This window comes from Chrysemys picta, chromosome 11 (assembly GCF_011386835.1).
Source record: "Chrysemys picta bellii isolate R12L10 chromosome 11, ASM1138683v2, whole genome shotgun sequence".
Lineage (NCBI taxonomy): Eukaryota > Metazoa > Chordata > Testudines > Emydidae > Chrysemys > Chrysemys picta.
Window position 1 is genome coordinate 63,609,462 of NC_088801.1, and position 18,450 is coordinate 63,627,911.

An 18,450-nucleotide genomic window follows, 5' to 3' on the forward strand; every position below is an offset into this window, starting at 1 on the left:
TTCATAATAAGCCCACCTCACCTAACCCAGCAAAGACCACACTCCCATCAACAGTAGCGCACTAAAAGCTCAAACTTAACACTTACCTCCTGGATGCAAGCAGCTCCTCTGCTCCCACTGGCACTACCATTACCAGGAACCATGTAAACCAAACGGGGCGCACTTGCCACAGCCCATTCCCTCAGTTCTGGACTCAGATCCCCCTGTGGCACACAAACAATAAATGCCACATGATTGCTAAATGCCACAACAGCACAATACCACACTCCCTTTGCTAAACTGACCTATTCAACACCCCAAAAGAGCCCCAGCACACCTATACCTACAATGAAGCAACAACCAACTACTTCTATACAATTAAAATGAACATGCAAAATACTCACAATTTACACAATACTCATGGCCCCTTCCCCCCCATGACAGGGGCCCCATCAGTAACTAGAATGCTCACATCCTCCTCAGAAAACCAACACCCAATAGAAGACAGACAAACAAGGTAGTGGTGACCAGTGATGCAAACCCAGTGCCCTGTAAGAGAGAAGAACTGAGAATGGAGCATCTCTAGTTACAGGGAAAACACACACTCCCACCATACAATGAGCTCACTCATACAACCGTTAAGATGGAGCAGACTTTAGAGGACTCCCGTCCCTAAACAAGAAGCCTCAACAGCACAAATACTTCTGACCATCAAACACTTAGGCAGATACTTAACTTTGACAGCCACTCCCAATCTCCTTTTCCTTTGTACACGGGCCTTCGCTCCCATACATTGGCATCCATCCAACGCAGACATACAGCTATGCCACGACAGACAAAGATAGAACTAGTCACAACCCTCCATGGAACGAGGTGATGCAGTACCAGATATGGATGCACCTGCAAATACAAACAAAGCTTGACTGAAAACCTACTCACAAAGCTCCCAACTATACAATATGAAAGATGACCTCATCTGCATACTGCTTACTTGAGAGGGAACACCTACTACACATTACACCCCCCTCAGAGAACACACTCATCCACATGGAAAATGGCTTCACTTCTACAATACTGATGGCCCTCCCCCTTTCCCTCTGCCACAGGGAGACATCGCTAACTAGGATGCTCACATCCTCCTCAGAAAACCACCACCATGTAGAAGATGGACAAAGGAGGTAGTGGTGACCTGTCATGCAAACCCAGTGCCATGTAAGAGAGAAGACCTGAGAACAGAGCATCTCTAGTTAGACAGAAAAAATCTGCCAGCAATCAGCATTCCTCCAGGGGAAACACACTCTATTCATACAGTGAGCTCCCTCACATGCCCATTAAGAATAAGCACAGTTTAGAGGACTCCCATCCATAAACAAGAAGCCTCAACAGCAAAAATACTTGTGACCATCAAACTCCTCAACAGATACTTAACTTTGATGGCCACTCCCGCTCTCAAGATGTTCTTTTCCTTTCTACACAGGCCTTCACTGCCATACATCCACATCCATACAGCAGTGTCATGACAGTCAAAGAGAAGTAGTCATGACCCTCCACAGAATAAGACTATTCGGTACCAGATCTGGACACATCTGCAAATAAAAACAAAGTTTGACTTAAAATCTCAGTTATAAAGTCTACTCATAAAGCTCCCAACACCATAATATGAAAGATGACCTCACCTACATACTGCTTCCTTGAGCAAGAACACCTACTACACATTACACCCCCCTCAGAGAACCCAACCCCAAACACTCATCCACACAGAAAATAGCTATGCTTCTACATACTCGTGGCCCTCCCCCTTTCCCTACACCACAGGGGCCCATCACTAACTAGGATGCTCACATCCTCCTCAGAAAACCACAACCATGTAGAGGAGAACACAAGGATGAAGTTGTGACCTGTGATGCAAACCCAGTGCTGTGTAAGAGAGAAGAACTGAGAACGGAGCATCTCTAGTTACAGACAGGCCACTCTGCCAGCAATCAACCTTCCCTCAGGGGAAACACACGCTCCCTCCATACAACAAGCTCCCACCCATCCCTCACAGAACCATTAAGAATGGGCAGACTTTAGAGAACTCCCATAAGTAAAGAAAGAGGCTCAACATCACAAACGCTTCTGACCATCAAACCCTTTGGCATATACTTATCTTTGGAAATTGAACAGGAGCTCCCCATCTCAAGATCCCCTTCACCTCAGTAGACAGGCCTTCACGCCCATACATTGAAATCACTCACAAACATACAGCGCCAGCATGGCAGACAAAGAGAAAAATATTCACAACCCTTCACATCACAATACAACTCGATACCGGATCTGAACACAGCTGCAAATATAAAGAAAGCTTGCCTGCAAACATGGCTTATAAACTCAACTCACAGGGCTCTAGACAACTGAGTAAAAGAAAATACAGAAGGTTAAGAGAAGAAACACTTACTAAATATTACAATCTCCTCAGACTAGTCCCCACCTAACCCAAACAGAAAACTACTATGCTTCTACAACAGTCCACCACCATGGACACGCTACCAGTACTAGATATGTGTGTTTAACAGAAGCTCTATCAGAAACAGCCCCCAATGTGTTCCCTCCCAATGAAAATACAAATGATAACACATAAATCAAACACACTATAAACAAGCTGAAATGAAAAAAAGCACATTACACAGAAATAAGGACAGAAAAACAATACACTAACCACAAATACATGTAATTGTTACCCCATATCAATACTCACCATGACTATAAACACCCACACCTATGCACATCTCTTTAGACCAACACAAAGCCGAATGACTTCCAGGGACAAGACCCCAGCTTATATACTGCCTAAGCTCCACCCCCTCCATTTCCCAGCATGCCTTAGAAGCCAAAGGCAGCTATAAATACAGACTCAGGCAACCCAGAAACCCTTTAGTTCATTCCTAGCTTAGCAGTAGCAAGGACTATTCATTGTGATGTATTAATCAGCCTCCCTTCTTACAATAAAAATTTATAGAAGACAAACTATAATTACCATATTTTAGGTTCCTAAAAAGAAAATTCTACCTAGAGGGAAGAGGGGACTCCACAGTAGGTGCAGTTGGGGGCTGCTGAAAGAGGTATCTCAACGGTCCTGGAGGGATTTGTTTGTACTGTGAGACGGTATTTGGGAGGTAATGGAAAGATTACTTGGCTGGTGTTCGAGGGCATACCTAGAGCCTCACGCTGAAGATGGAGGGCAGTGTCACTCCCTGTCAAGCTGCCCAGGCAGCTGACACAGGCCAGAGACACTGCACCATCCCCATGACCAACTTTACGGAAAATGGTAACCTGTGCAAACTTGTACTTTGCTCCCGGGCTACCTTCCCCCATTCCCTGCATGCCCCTCTGCCTCCTCCAAGTGCTTAATTTACATAGACAAAGGTCACATAGCTCTACCCTGGCACAAATTAAGCACTGTATGGGCAGCCAGAGAGCACTGGCTGTCAGGTAGGCACCCAGCTCTTAAGGCAGGGGCAGACAAACTTTTTGGCCTGACAGCCACATGGTGTTTTGGAAATTGTATGGAGGGTCAGTTAGGGGAGGGGAGTGTGGCCCCCTGATAGTCCACCCCCAGAACTCCTGTCCCATCCACCCCCCCCCCCATTCCCTGACAGCCCCCCAGGACCCCTGCCCCATCCACCCCCCCGACTCCATGTCCCCTGACCACCCCCAGAACCCCCCCCAACTGCCCCCCAATGCCCCATCCAACCCCCCTCCTTCCTGACTGCCCCCCAGACCCCTGCCCCATCCAATCACCCCTTTTCCCTGTCCCCTGACTGCCCCCTGCTGCTCCATCCAACCCCCCCTCGTTCCTGATTGCCCCCCAGACCCCTGCCCCCATTCAACCCCCGTTCCCCATCCTCTGACCACCCCAACCCCTATCCACACCCCCTCCCCACCACCCTGAACTCCCCTGCCTTCTATCCAACCCCCCTGACCCCTTACCATGCTGCCTGGAGCACCAGTGGCTGGCCACCCAGAGCATTGCATCAGCAGCAGGGCAAGCTGAGGCCGTGGGGGAGGGGGGACAGCAGGGGAGGGGCCGGGGCTAGCCTTCCAGGCCTGGAGCTCAGCGGCTAGGCAGGAGGGTCCCATGGCCTGGATGTGGCCCACAGGCCATAGTTTGCCCACCTCTGTCTTAAGGCAACACCCCCACCCCCCAGCATAGCATAGCATAGCACATTGCCACCCTTACACATCCACTGCTTCTGCAGCTTGTGGTGCCTGGCACCCATCATGCAGCTCAAGGCCAACTTCATGCTGTCACACAGGGGGTTGCAACTTGCCAAAGCCCACAGCCCTCTTGCCACCTGTGGCTCACCAGAGGCAACATTTCATATTTGGGGGGGAAGGCAATTTTAATTATGATTCCTGGGGCTATTTGAGCAACTGAAAACTCCAGGTTTCTTGCACATAATAACTTAAATACAGTATTCCTGTCAGCTAAATCCTAATTCTTATATTGAAAAATAAATTAAAAAATATAAACGGAAAATGTGGCTTTAATTGGAGTTTGTATATATGTAAGTTTAGAACAATCAGGAGATAATACAGCAAGACATTCCCACTCCCAAGCCTCAGGGTGCCAGTTCTGGAGCTTTAACACAGATATCAGAAACACAAGTTTGATATTTTGTACACAATCTTTAGTACAGCTATACCTCTACGTCAATATAATGCTGTCCTCAGGAGCCAAAAAAAATCTTACCACGTTATAGCTGAAACCATGTTATATTGAACTTGCTTTGATCCAGCAGACTGCGCAGCCCCGCCCCTCCCCCCCGCGCACTGCTTTACCACAGTATATCCAAATTCATGTTATATCAGGTTGCGTTATATCGAGGTAGCAGTGTATATACAAATTGAGAAAATAAGCAGATTTTAAGCAGAGTTTCTTTAACACACACTCTGTATTATTGCCATTATCTAGTCAAAATTAAGTAAATGCTTCATAGTGTTAGAACAAAGGCCAAATACTTGCTATTCCCCCAAGGCCACAGCTCCATTTCCCGTATATAAATGTATAGCAAGACAACCAATCAAAGAGGCCCAACAGCAAAGAGGCCCAGCAGATGTATCCCATTACCCCTACCCCTGGAAAAGCAATCAATCAAGGGGGCCCCACCAGATGTATCCTATATACCCCTAGAAGGGAATTTAAAAATTCCTTAGGTCAGCAGAATGTATGCACGTTAAGTCATTTGTTACTGGGTATAAAAAGGCTTGCTCTACGCTTGTAGGGTGTGTTCCTCCCTCTGGCATGAGTCGAGGGGGACACCCGCTCAGCTGACTGATCAATAAAGAACTTGAAGCCGTCTTCTAGACTCCCGTGCCTCCTTGGGGTAATTGGGCAGCTCCAGGGGGAAACGAGCCCATTTGGCTAACAAATGGCGACCACGAAGGGACTTCTCTCCCTGTAGAGGGCACTGACCGACGGCCGAGGGCGATTCCGAGGAGTGGCCACCTCGAGCTGTTGCTTTGCTCGGGCCTCGGATCGTCACAATCGGCCGGGGCGGCTGTGTCCTCTCTAAAGAGAACTCTGAAGGACACGGAAGCAAGACGGCTTCAGAAGAAGGGGAAGTCTGACTGCCGGACGCGGCCACTTCGGGCGGTAAGTGCGTTTACCTCCTGGGTTTGAGGAATAACGCCCCCGAGGTGTGGGTTGGACGGTGGAAATCCCCTAGGCAGCCTGTATACGGGAAGGTATGTTAACATTATTGTAGCTTTGTAAATGTCTTGTTGTGTTTTTGGTTAAAGGGTAAGCAAATAACGGCCAATGAGTAACGTAACTAACTCCACAAGTCCATGGGCCGTTTTTAACAATTATTGGGACTTGGAGCAACCTCAGGGATTACTCTTGTTTATAGGAAGGGTAATCTTGTTTCTCCTCTTAATGGTGTGTTGGAAACCGAGATTGTAACTGATTAAAGGATCTGTGTGAAAGATGAATGAGTGCTGCTGACAGGTCTGAGGCTTAAGCTGACTTCAGCCGCCCCAAGACTCCTGCGAGGGGAAACCCGATGACCAGGATATCTTGATTGCAAGGGGGGTCAGCCGAACCTCGTGACCCAGCAGATATCTGAGTTAGAACTAGATCTATACCTCTTCCCCCTCTTGATATCTCTGTCTCGGAAAACTCTGGGTAAAGCATAATGGGGTCCGGACAAAGCACCTTCTCCTGGACACCCCTGGGATGTATGCTGGATAACTGGAAGGCGTTTAGATGCCAGGCTAATTATGGAATTGTATTATGTAAAGACAAGCTTGTAAAATTCTGTACTCTTGAATGGATGACATTCGGGGTGGAATGGCCCGAGGGAGGGACGCTCAAACCAGGGGTTGTACAAGCAGTACATAGCATTGTGACCTGGGATGGGCATTGGGACCAATATCCCTATATAGATATTTGGCAGGACCTTGTGGCCAATCATCCCCCATGGTTGCAAAAATGTAGATCACAAACTATTAAAACCTTAATGGCCCGTGCCCCTGTTAGGAAACCCTGTTTCCCTGTTAAGAAATCTTGTCTGCGGGCTGTGATTCCCTCTGCCCCTGATCCTATGCCCCCTCCCCCTTTGTATCCTGGCCTCCCGGCTCCGGTACCCTCAATTGAAATCCCCCCCCCACATCTCTGAGGATAATGCCTCAGCTGAAAGGGGTGAGCCAAGCAACCAGGATTTTTCCAAACGGGAGCCCCCTCCGATCTCTCTGAGCTCCCCGGTGTCTAACCACACCAGGAGCAAGGGTGGCCCGGTACTCCAAGGGCCCCTGCAACAGAATTATTTGTGTCCACTGCGGGAAACTGTAGCCCCTGAGGGTAATCTCACTATGGTATATGTTCCCTTTACCACTAGTGAGCTATATAATTGGAAGGGGCTTCGGGCAAGAATATAGAGGAACTTTTAGAAATAGCCATGAAGGTTTATGATCGGAGGGATGATGAGGAGCGAAAGAAAGGGGCCCGTGTTTTGGCCATGGCCCTGAGAGAAGGATATGCAGAAAGGGGGGACAAGGTTAAGGAGAAGCCAGGGCCACCTGGGAGGGGACGGGACCCCCGCCTGGGTCGAAACCAGTGCACTATCTGTAGGGAAGAGGGGCACTGGAAGAATGAATGCCCCCGGCGACAGGCCATGGGAAAGGAACGTAAAAACAAAACACCGTCCCTTCCCATCCTTTACAACAACACGGGACGTTCAGGGGAGGGATCTTCCCCATAGAGAAGCCGAGGGACCCAGCGGCCCCTCCTGACAGCACAAGCTGCCAGCCTGGATCCCACGGTAAAAATTAAAGTGGAGGGCCGCCCAATTGAAGCCCTTATTGATACTGGGGCCACTCTTAGTTTGCTCCCCCTTAATAAGGCCCCCCGAGATAGAGCTCGGGGACGTGCCATAGTCCAGGGGATAGAGGGACAAACTACAGCTTTGGAAAAAAAAAAAAAAAAAAAAACTTTGCCTCTCCTAGTAAAAAATTAGGGGACCGTCAAATTTCCCATCAGTTTGTTTGCAGTCCCTCCTGCCCCATAGTGCTGCTCGGACGAGATATCCTCACTAAATTACAGGCGGAGATCTCATTCGATAACGGGACAATGGAAGTCAGAATCCCTAAGCAACAAGCCTCTAATTACCAGATGGCTCTCATAAATGCTAGAGATCACTCCCTGGAATGTAAGGGAAGTGATGGAAGCCAGCTGCCGGGGGAGGGGGGGGAGAGAGGGGGGGTAAATCCCAAGGTCTGGGCGGAGGAAGGAGGCATGGCCCGAGACAGGAATGCTACACCAGTGCATATTTCCCTTAAGGAGGGAAGCAGCCCAGTCCGAATTCGCCAATACCCCCTTAAGTTAACCACTCGGATCGGGTTAAAACCCCTGATTCAAAAGTTCTTGCAGTGCGGGTGGTTAAAGGAAGACACGTCCCCATACAATACTCCAATAATGGGGGTGCCTAAGCCTAATGGGCAGTATCGGTTGGTCCAGGATCTAAGACAAATTAACAAGTTAATAGCAGAGACTGTTTGCTTTTGAGTGGGAGGACCCAGATACCCACTACAAAGCTCAATAACTTTGGACCGTTGTCCCACAAGGACTTACCTGTGCACCCGAGATTTTTGGCAGCCAGTTGAGAAGGGACCTTGCCCCATTCCTGGCTAGACACCCCTCATGTAACATAGTCCTGTATTGTGATGATTTGCTCTTAAGTACTGAAACAGAGGCAGCTTGTAAAGAGCAGACTGTAAAGCTCCTTAATTACCTTGGGGCACAGGGGTATAAGGTTTCAAAGGAAAAAGCACAATTGGTTAGGCGACAGGTCACTTTTCTTGGGTATCATTTGTGCCAGGGAAGTCATAGTCTAGGTAAAGAAAGAATCCAGGTGATACTCAATAACCCTCGACCTCAAAACCCCCGAGAGCTGAGGGCTTTCCTGGGGTTGACTGGGTTTTGTCGACTCTGGATCCCTGACTACGGGGGAAGAGCCAAACCGCTGTATGAATCCTTAACTAAAGAGGGTCTGCTTCATTGGACGTGGACCAAAGAGATGGAAAAAGCATTTCGAGAGCTAAAAGAAGCCTTGGTTCAGCCTCCCGCTCTAGCCCTCCCCGACCCTCGGAGGCCGTTCACTCTATACGTTCATGAGAGGGGAGGGGTGGCTGCTGGAGTTCTATGCCAAAGGTCGGGACCAACCTGGCGACCCATTGGATACTGCTCAAAGGTGTTGGACCCTGTCGCCAAGGGGTGGCCTGCCTGTTTATGGGCCGTTGCAGCGACCGCTCTCCTTGTACAGGAGGCTGAAAAATTGACCCTGGGAGGGGACACTGAGGTTGTGGTTCCCCACGGGGTGCCTCAAATACTGGGGACAGGCGCTGGGGAAAAGCATTTAAATCCCAGTCGACATACCAGATATGAAGTAGGGCTCTTGCTAGCCCCTAACTTAACCTTTAGGACAGTTAGCTCCATAAACCCAGCTACCCTGCTGCCCGATCCTGAGGTTTCCCATGAGACTAGCCCCACTCATGACTGTATTGAAGTTTTGCAACAGGAAACCAAACCCCGCCCTGATCTCTCAGACTTGCCGTGGTCCAACCCTGAAATTGAGGGGTACGTTGACGGGTCCAGCTATGTGATAGATGGCAAGCGGTTTACTGGAGCCGCAGTAGTAATTAAGGACAAAGGAATATACAAGTTTAAACTCAGCCCTAATTTGTCCGCTCAAGCGGCGGAGTTAGTGGCCCTTATCGAGGCTCTCCGGTTGGGAGCTGGAAAAACTATTAACTTGTATACCGATAGCCGCTCTGCCTATATGGTGGTACATGCTCACGGGGCCCTGTGGAGAAAGAGGGGATTTATCACAGCGTCAGGCCAAAGAATTGCACATGGGAGTCTCATCAAAACACTCCTTGAGGCTTTAATGCTTCCCCTCCGGGTTGCCGTGATACATGTGCGTGCCCATGGAAGGGTCCCGGAGGCTGAACAACGTAAATATAATCAATTGGCCGATCAGGCCGCAAAGGAGGCTGCACGGGAAGGGGCCTCATGGGTCCTCTTGGTCCAAGATACAGAAGCTAAAAACCCCCCTCCCCAATATACAGCCGAGGAGGCACGCCACGCACAGGCTGCGGGGGCCCGGCAGGTTCCCCCGGGATGGTGGAAATTACCGGGGGGGGAGATTTTTGTCCCCCGGCCGATACTTCAGGAAATTCTCCAGCACATGCATAAAGAAGGGCATATGGGGTCAGGAGCAATGGTTGATTTGGCCACCCGATCCCTTAAGGGGCTGGGTATGCACATGGAAGCCCAGAGAATAGTTAGTAATTGCCCCGTCTGCCAACGAACTAATCAAAAGGGGTGTGGCCCTCCCGCCCCAATGGGAGGCCGGCCCTGGGCCACATACCCTTTTCAGAGATGGCAGGTTGACTTTGCAGAAATGCCCCCTTGCAGGGGCTATAAATACCTGCTCGTATTTGTGGATCAGCTTACGGGATGGGTAGAGTGTTACCCCACCCGGCATTGCCAGGCTCGGGCGGTTACTAAGGCCCTGTTGCATGAAATACTTCCCCGATTCCATCTCCCCGAAACGATTGAATCTGATCAGGGAAGCCACTTTACCTCACAAGTGGTCCAACAGGTGTCCCAGGCACTCGGTATACAATGGCGGTTGCATACCCCCTGGAGGCCGCAGAGCTCAGGCCAGGTGGAAAGAATGAATAGGACTCTCAAGGATACCCTCACTAAACTATGCACAGAGTCTAGTCTAAAATGGCTTGATGCGTTACCACTCGCCCTTACCCGTATTCGAAGGGCCCCCCGTAAGGGTCTTAAGCTCTCACCATTTGAACTGGTCTTTGGGTTCCCTCCCCGAATCCTGATCCCGGGGTTCCGGGAAGATGTAAACTGGGAAATGGGAAAGGACTCCTTATGGAAGCAGGTCTCCGGGTTGCAATCTGTTTTGTTACAGCTGCATCGGTACGCGGTGCCTTTCCAAGCCCTTCCCCTGGACCAGCCCGTGCATCCGTTCCAGATCGGTGATCAGGTCCTTGTCAAGAAATGGAGGCGTGACCCCCTTACACCACGGTGGGACGGCCCGCACACTGTCTCGCTCATCAGCCAAACTGCAGTCAAAGTTCTCGGGAGCAACAAATGGACACACCATACATGGGTAAAGCGGTTTCTGAGCCCTAGCCCGGAGACTGAACTAGCAGAAGAGGACACCGGCCCTCTGCCCGCCCCGGCTCCGGACGCCCGGGGTGGCACAGGTGAAGACTCTACCTGGGAGTACCAGTACTTGGACGGATTAAAGGGACTGTTTAGAAAAAGATAATGAAATTGCTGCTAATATCCTTGTTTATGTGCTTCCACCACTATTATGGTTGGGAGAATAGGTTTTTACAGCTAGGGGAGACAATAGCAGGATCCTTTAACCTCAGTAACTGTTGGGTATGCGGAGGCCCAGGGGAATTAGATGAATGGCCTTGGGTAGCCCAGCCCGTGCAAGCTAAATGGTGGATTAGTAATTTAAGTATAGTCCACAAAGGAACGAAGTTTGGACTGAGGATAGTAGCCCTTGGCGACTCTATTCCTCTGAAGTAGGGATCCTTTGTCTCAACCGAACAAAACCAGAAGGGGTGTATGTGGGCAAAAGCCGATGTGACTGGACTCTATCTCTAGGACTTGACTGCTATGATCACTCTAGTTGCCATACGTATGACTGTTCTAAATATCAAGGACGGTGGAACCATACCCACGTAAAACTCACTAATCATAGCTGGGTAAGTTGTTCCTACCAACAGCATACCGGCGAGGGCTGTTAGGCAGTTGGACAAGATGGGTTCTTTGATGCCCTCTTTCTAAGTTGCCAGCGAGATAATACCGACAGTAAGGATCACGTGGTACGCTGGTATCAGTGGGCATGGCAACATTCTAACGGAACTCGGGTAACCCATTTTAATCATTTTTGGTCTACTACCAATAGCCCTAAATTTGGTTGTAATTGCGCTTGGAGGAAAGGGGCTGGGGCTTGAAAATGTGACTATTGTAATCCTGACGGTACATCTATTGTATTAGGGGGACCCCTGGAGATGGGTAACTCTTTGTATTACGAAGAACCGGGCCCCGAGGACTATCCCGAAACCTGGGATGGCCCTTTTGCGAATGGACAATGGGCCCTAAAAGGCCATTACTGGATATGTGGGCAATATGCTTATCGAAGATTGCCTCCAAATTGGTCAGGAATTTGTTATGTTGGGTACATTAGGCCCTTATTCTTTCTACTACCCCAAATCCAGGGAAATAAATTAGGAATTAAGGTATATGACGACTTGATTAGGGAGAGGCGGTCCGTTGATTCCGCATTGACTGCTGGAAGCTCCCAAAAGTGGGGGGCTCAAGAGTGGCTCCCTGTGTAGTTGCATTAGTTCGACGAATGGCTAATCAAATTGTACGCCAACGCATGATGGCACTATATCAACCGGTTAAAGTTGAGGATTGGGGGCCATAGGGCTCTCAAAATGCTTTTAAGGGGGGAGAACCTTGTTAGAACAAAGGCCAAATACTTGCTATTCCCCCAAGGCCACAGCTCCATTTCCCGTATATAAATGTATAGCAAGACAACCAATCAAAGAGGCCCAACAGCAAAGAGGCCCAGCAGATGTATCCCATTACCCCTACCCCTGGAAAAGCAATCAATCAAGGGGGCCCCACCAGATGTATCCTATATACCCCTAGAAGGGAATTTAAAAATTCCTTAGGTCAGCAGAATGTATGCACGTTAAGTCATTTGTTACTGGGTATAAAAAGGCTTGCTCTACGCTTGTAGGGTGTGTTCCTCCCTCTGGCATGAGTCGAGGGGGACACCCGCTCAGCTGACTGATCAATAAAGAACTTGAAGCCGTCTTCTAGACTCCCGTGCCTCCTTGGGGTAATTGGGCAGCTCCAGGGGGAAACGAGCCCATTTGGCTAACAATAGCGCAATGAAAAACCATTCACTAAAAAAAATACATGATTAATGTCTTGTTTTCTCTTTTATTAAGAATGGAAATTTATTTATCTACATATTTTTGCATTTATGTTTACCAATCAAAATCATGTACATGACTCACTAACATTTGATTCAATCATGGCTATTAGTATCATACATGAAACCACATTTATGTTCATACAAGTGTATTTGTAGTGATATCTGTAAAATACCTTAACAATTTGAAAATAAGCAGCCTTCAGCTGCAGTGTCTAAAGTTGTGAGTAGAAGCAGAATTTATGTTCTAGCAGGATACTATTATTTGGTTGTCTGACTTTTATCATCATATTGTGCTTTATCATTGTTATTTTAAATAATGAATGACAATTATGCCAGCCAGGACAGGTGAGGCATTTTAGACCTCATTTCTATCTTAACTTTAATTCTTTGAGTAGTAAAATTAAGAAATGCACAGACCACAGAACAATGTAAACTAACAGCACTGTAATCCTTAAACTTTGAAATGCACCATGCACATATAGTCTCTGCAATTTTATTCTTTCAAAGGAAGTCATAACAACAACAGTACAAGTGTGTATGTGAGAGAGAGAGGCTGTGCGTGTTCGGGGAGCGAGAGACAGCACACTCTCACTTTAAGCAGAGACCTCACTAATCAGAAGGCTTGTTCAGTCCATCAGCAGCACTCAGCATCTCCCACTCATGACCCAGAGGCAACATCACAGACTCGTGTCCCCCCCGCCCCAGCTCAGCAAAGACCAGGTACAAAGGCAGTAGGATTGTGACACCCCAACATCAGCCCCTGCCCTCTGCACAGCAGACAAGAGGTTCTCAGGACCAGCTTGGCCAGGGGCTGCTCCAAGTGTAGGGAGGGGGCAAGAGCAGGGGCACTGGAACAGAGGACACCAGGGAGCCATGCGCCATCACTTTTAATATTACTTTCTACAAGCCATAAGGGCGAGAAACACCCTTGTTTCATAACAGGACAGTATTCAGGACACATCTCGTGTTCCCATGAGGAATACTACTGATGATAACACCTCTTGTTTATGTAGGGTGACCAGATGTCCCGATTTTATAGGGACAGTCCCGATTTTTGGGTCTTTTTCTTATATTGGTTCCTATTACCCCCCACCCCCGTCCCGATTTTTCAAACTTGCTGTCTGGTCACCCTATGTTTATGTAGGGTCAGTATTCATTACACACCTCTTGTTTCTGGAGTGGACAGTATTCAGGACACAACTCTTGTTTCCAGAGGGGACAATATTCAGGACACACCTCTTGTTCCCAGATGGGACACTATTTAGCACACACCCCTTATTCCCAGGAGGAGTGCTATTGATGACACACCTCTTGTTTCTGGGGGAGACAGTATTCATGTCACACCTCTTGTTTCCAGTGGGGACAGAATTCGTGACACACCTCTCCTTTTCACAGGGGACAAGTATTGAGAACTCACGTCTTGTTCCCAGGAGCAGTACTATTGATGACACAGCTCTTGTTTCCAGAGGGAACAGTATTCAGCGCACACCGCTTGTGCCCCGGAGGACTACTATTGATGCCGCACATCTTATTTCGGGAGGGGGACAGTATTCATGTCACACCTGCTGTTTCCAGAGGGGACAGTATGCAGGACACACCTCTTGTTTCGGGGGGGGGGTGGAAATCACAATTCAAGTCACACCCTTGGTTTCCAGGAGGACTACAATTCATGACACACCCCTTATTTCTGCAGGGGACAGTATTCAGGGACACCTCTTGTTTCCAGAGGGGACAGTATTCAACGCACACCCCTTGTTCCCAGGAGTACTAACTATTCATAACACACCTACAGTTTCCAGGCAGACTACTATTGATGACACGCCCCTTCTTTCTGGAGGGAACACTGTTCGAAACACACCTCTTGTTTCGGGGGACAGTATTCAGAACACCTCTTGTTTCTGGCGGACCACAATTCATGACACACCCTTGGTTTACAGGAGGACTACAATTAATGACACACCCCTTGTTTCTGCAGGGGACAGTATTCAGGGACACCTCTTGTTTCCAGAGGGGACAGTCTTCCTGACACACCTCTTGTTTCCGTAGGGCAGGGTACTCATAACACATCTCGTGTTTCCAGAAGGGACACACCCCCCTTGTTCCCAGAGGTAATACTATTGCTGATACAGCTCATGTTCCCAGGACACACCCCTTGTTTCCAAAGGGGACAGTATTTAGCGCACACCCCTTGTTCCCACGAGGAGTACTATTGATGACACACCTCTTGTTTCTGGGGGACAGTATTCAAGGGATCCTCCCTTGTTTCCAAAGGGCAGGGTATTCATAAAGCATCTCATGTTCCCAGAAGGGACAGTATTCAGGACACACCCCTTGTTTCCAGAGGGGACAGTATTCAACGCACACCCCTTGTTCCCAGGAGTACTAACTATTCATAACACACCTACAGTTTCCAGGCAGACTACTATTGATGACACGCCCCTTCTTTCTGGAGGGAACACTGTTCGAAACACACCTCTTGTTTCGGGGGACAGTATTCAGAACACCTCTTGTTTCTGGCGGACCACAATTCATGACACACCCTTGGTTTACAGGAGGACTACAATTAATGACACACCCCTTGTTTCTGCAGGGGACAGTATTCAGGCACACCTCTTGTTTCCAGAGGAGACAGTATACATGACACACCACTTGTTTGCGGAGGGGAGGATACTCATAAACACATCTCATGTTCCCAGAAGGGACACTATTCAGCACACACCCCTTGTTCCCAGGGGTAGTGCGATGGCAACTCTTGTTCCCAGAGGGGACTGTATTCAGAACACAGCTCTAGGTCCCAGTGGGGACACACCCCTTGTTTTGGGGGAGAAGGAGGACAGTATTCATGCCACAGCTCTTAGATCCAGAGGGGACAGTATTCGTATGACACCTCATTTCCATTGGCCTGCTAAACCCAGGGTTGTGAGTTCAATCCTTGAGGGGGCCACTTGGGGATCTGGGGCAAAATCAGTACTTGGTCCTGCTAGTGAAGGCAGGGGGCTGGACTCGATGACCTTTCAAGGTCCCTTCCAGTTCTAGGAGATGGGATATCTCCATTAATTTATTTATTAATTTCTGGATAGGACAGTATTTGTGGCACACATCTTTTTGGAGGGCACAGTATTTGTGATACACCCCTTGTTCCCAGAGGGGACAGTTTTCGTGTCACACCTCTTGCTTCCAGGTGAAGTATTATTGATGACACACCCCTTGTTTCTGGAGGGGACAGTATTCCTGACTCACCCCCTTCTTTCCAGGTGAAATGCTATTGACAACATATCCCTGGGGTCCCCAAGCATGGTGTCAACCCTGCATGGGACATGTTTTCACTGAGGGAATGTGACTAGGGTTACCATATTTAAAAAATAAAAAAAGAGGACACTCCATAGGCCCTGGCCCCGCCCCTTTCCCAACCCCAGCCCCAACTCCGCCCCTTCCCCAAAGTCCCCGCCCTAACTCCCCCTCCTCCCTCCGAGCCACGCGAAAAGGGCTGCCCGAGCGCTACCGGCTTGACAGTTTGCCAGGCAGCCTCCAGACCCTGTGCCCCTGGCCGGCGCTTACCCAGCGCAGCTGGAGCCCAGGAGGGGAAGCGCCCAGCCGGGGGCACAGGGCCGGTAGCGCTCAGGCTTCAGGCAGCCCCTATGCCTCCGGACCCTGCGCCCCCGGCCGGGCACTTCCCCTCCCGGGCTCCAGCTGCTCTGCTCCTCCCCTGACTCTTCGGCTCTGTTTAAGAGCCAAGCTGCCCGAGCCAGCGCTACCGGCTTCGGGCAGCCTCCATGCCTCCGGACCCTGCGCCGCTGGAGCAGAGCAGCTGGAGCCCAGGAAGGGAAGTGCCCAGCCGGCGGCTTGGGGTCCGGAGGCAAGGGGGCTGCCCAAAGCCAGTAGCGCTGGCTCAGGCAGCTTGGCTGTTAAACAGAGCCGAAGTCTGAGTCAGGGGAGGAGCAGAGCAGCCGCGGGAGAGGAAGTGCCCGAACGGTATTTTTCCCGGACATGTTCGGCTTTTTGGCAATTCCCCCCAGACAGGGGTTTGAGTGCCGAAAAGCCGGACATGTCCGGGAAAAAACGGACGTATGGTAACCCTAAATGTGACCAAGAAGACATTGAACACATCTTGTTGCAGGAAGAATTATATTGGTGAAAAACAAATCACACCATCCGCAAAGCAGACTGCTACAGCGGGGAATTAAACTACTTCCTGTTTCTGAAGACTAACAAAACACACCATATTTTTTATTATACATAAAATGTTACTGACTAACCGTAGATCATTATTGGTTTCTGGGAGGACAGCAGGATACCATTTGAGTGTTGCTATTGTTGGCGTCACTAGGCATAGCTACCAGGTAACTCGGGGGGGGTGGAAGGCCATAAGTGTCAATGAAACCCCCCTGCTTTGGATCTAAGTAAGCCACAGTAACTCCATCTTGTGAACTTTAACCAGCCTCAATGCTAACCAGCCTAAAAGCAGATTATGTAATGGTCAGCTTTTTTAGCAGACAGCTGCAGTTTTGCTCACACTAGCAGAAGCAGTAGTGATAAGAAGGGGGAGGGAGAAGTCTACTACGTAGAGCTTACAAGGCCAAAGATAAACATGTGGACGAGAACTTTTCTCACACGCCACAATGTAATGCCTGCTGTAACTGCTGTTAGGGAGGGAGGGGTGAAGGGGAAAACAGAACAAAGGCTTACACACAAACAGCTTGGAATATAAAATGGGAAACTTGCTTGTATTTGCTGCGCTTGATTTGAGACATGCTGGTCTCCTAGTGCCTATTCAGAGCTCTTGAATAAATTTGGTTTGCTTCTCCACCCTGGTGTGACTATTGGTGCGGCGCACACCGGGCAACGAACCCTGTTGCCCCCTTGGGGCCCTCTGGGCTGGCAACACTATTAACATTTACTTCTGTGATGGCTGGGGCTGCACCCCAATGCACAAAGTTTCTAATAGCTGCAGCCCTCACACACATTTGAACCCTGCTCTCTAATTGATTGCCTCCCACACATGCCCCTCCTGGAATGGGGCAACCTCTCAGATCTACTGTAGCACTAGCTCTCTCACTTTCCCTAACCTAAACTCATTCCAAAGGGGCAGGAGGAGGGACAGCTGTGAGCAGTCCTCTTTCCCCAACCCCCAAAGCCTTTGAAGGAGCAGTTACAGAAATCTCTCCCCCCCCCCAGGGTGAGCTTGTCTGAAACACTCATGTCCCCAAAAAACTGTCTCCTTGGACTAGAAAATGTTCCTCATTCCATCACTAGTGTTCCCCACCCCCCCAGTGAAAATTGTTTTTCTTCCATTTAAACAGGAAGTAGTCCTCCTCCCATAACCACATTTATCCCCAGCCTTTAAGTGCCCTAGAGTCCATCAACAGTAACCTGTCTGAACATAAAATGCCCCAAGTCCCATCAAGGGTGTATCCCATGAAAAACAAGCAACACCCCAAATCCACTGTATACTGTCCCCCACAGAAACAAGAAATATCCCACATACCAGTCAGTGACCCCCAGTGACATTCCCCAGGGTAGAACCTGAACCACTCAACTCCTGTGTTCCTTTAACTCTGCTTTGCTAGTGAAAAGCAGCCTCTCCGCACTCTGCTCAAACACATACATAAACATGTACAGTCACTCCCAGCAAAGTTACACAAATGAGCTCTCAGCTGCTCATGAACGATGTACAGGGTGACATACACACATTTTCAGTCCTGGCTTTCCACGCCAGAAATGTGCACCTTTACATTTCCAGCACACTACTGCACAGAACAAGCTCATTATTAGTCCATCACATCATCAAAGGAAATGATTATGTCCAAGCCTTTGTTAACCTAAGTACAGATTCCCCAAATACATCAGCCACAACACACTGCTTCAACACAACACAATGCAATAAGCTGATTAACTAGGAAAATATGACTTACGAGGATAAAATCACAAACCAATTCTGATT

At 49.0% G+C, this 18,450-nt stretch overlaps 1 long non-coding RNA gene across 1 annotated transcript; it reads left to right on the forward strand.

The window, feature by feature from the left end:
- Positions 1 to 5,444: 5,444 nt before the first annotated feature.
- Positions 5,445 to 12,385, forward strand: LOC135974396 (uncharacterized). The gene is made up of 2 exons (XR_010591653.1): positions 5,445 to 5,614; positions 10,452 to 12,385. It is a non-coding gene; the product is annotated as an uncharacterized LOC135974396 (long non-coding RNA).
- The last annotated feature ends 6,065 nt before the right edge of the window (positions 12,386 to 18,450 follow it).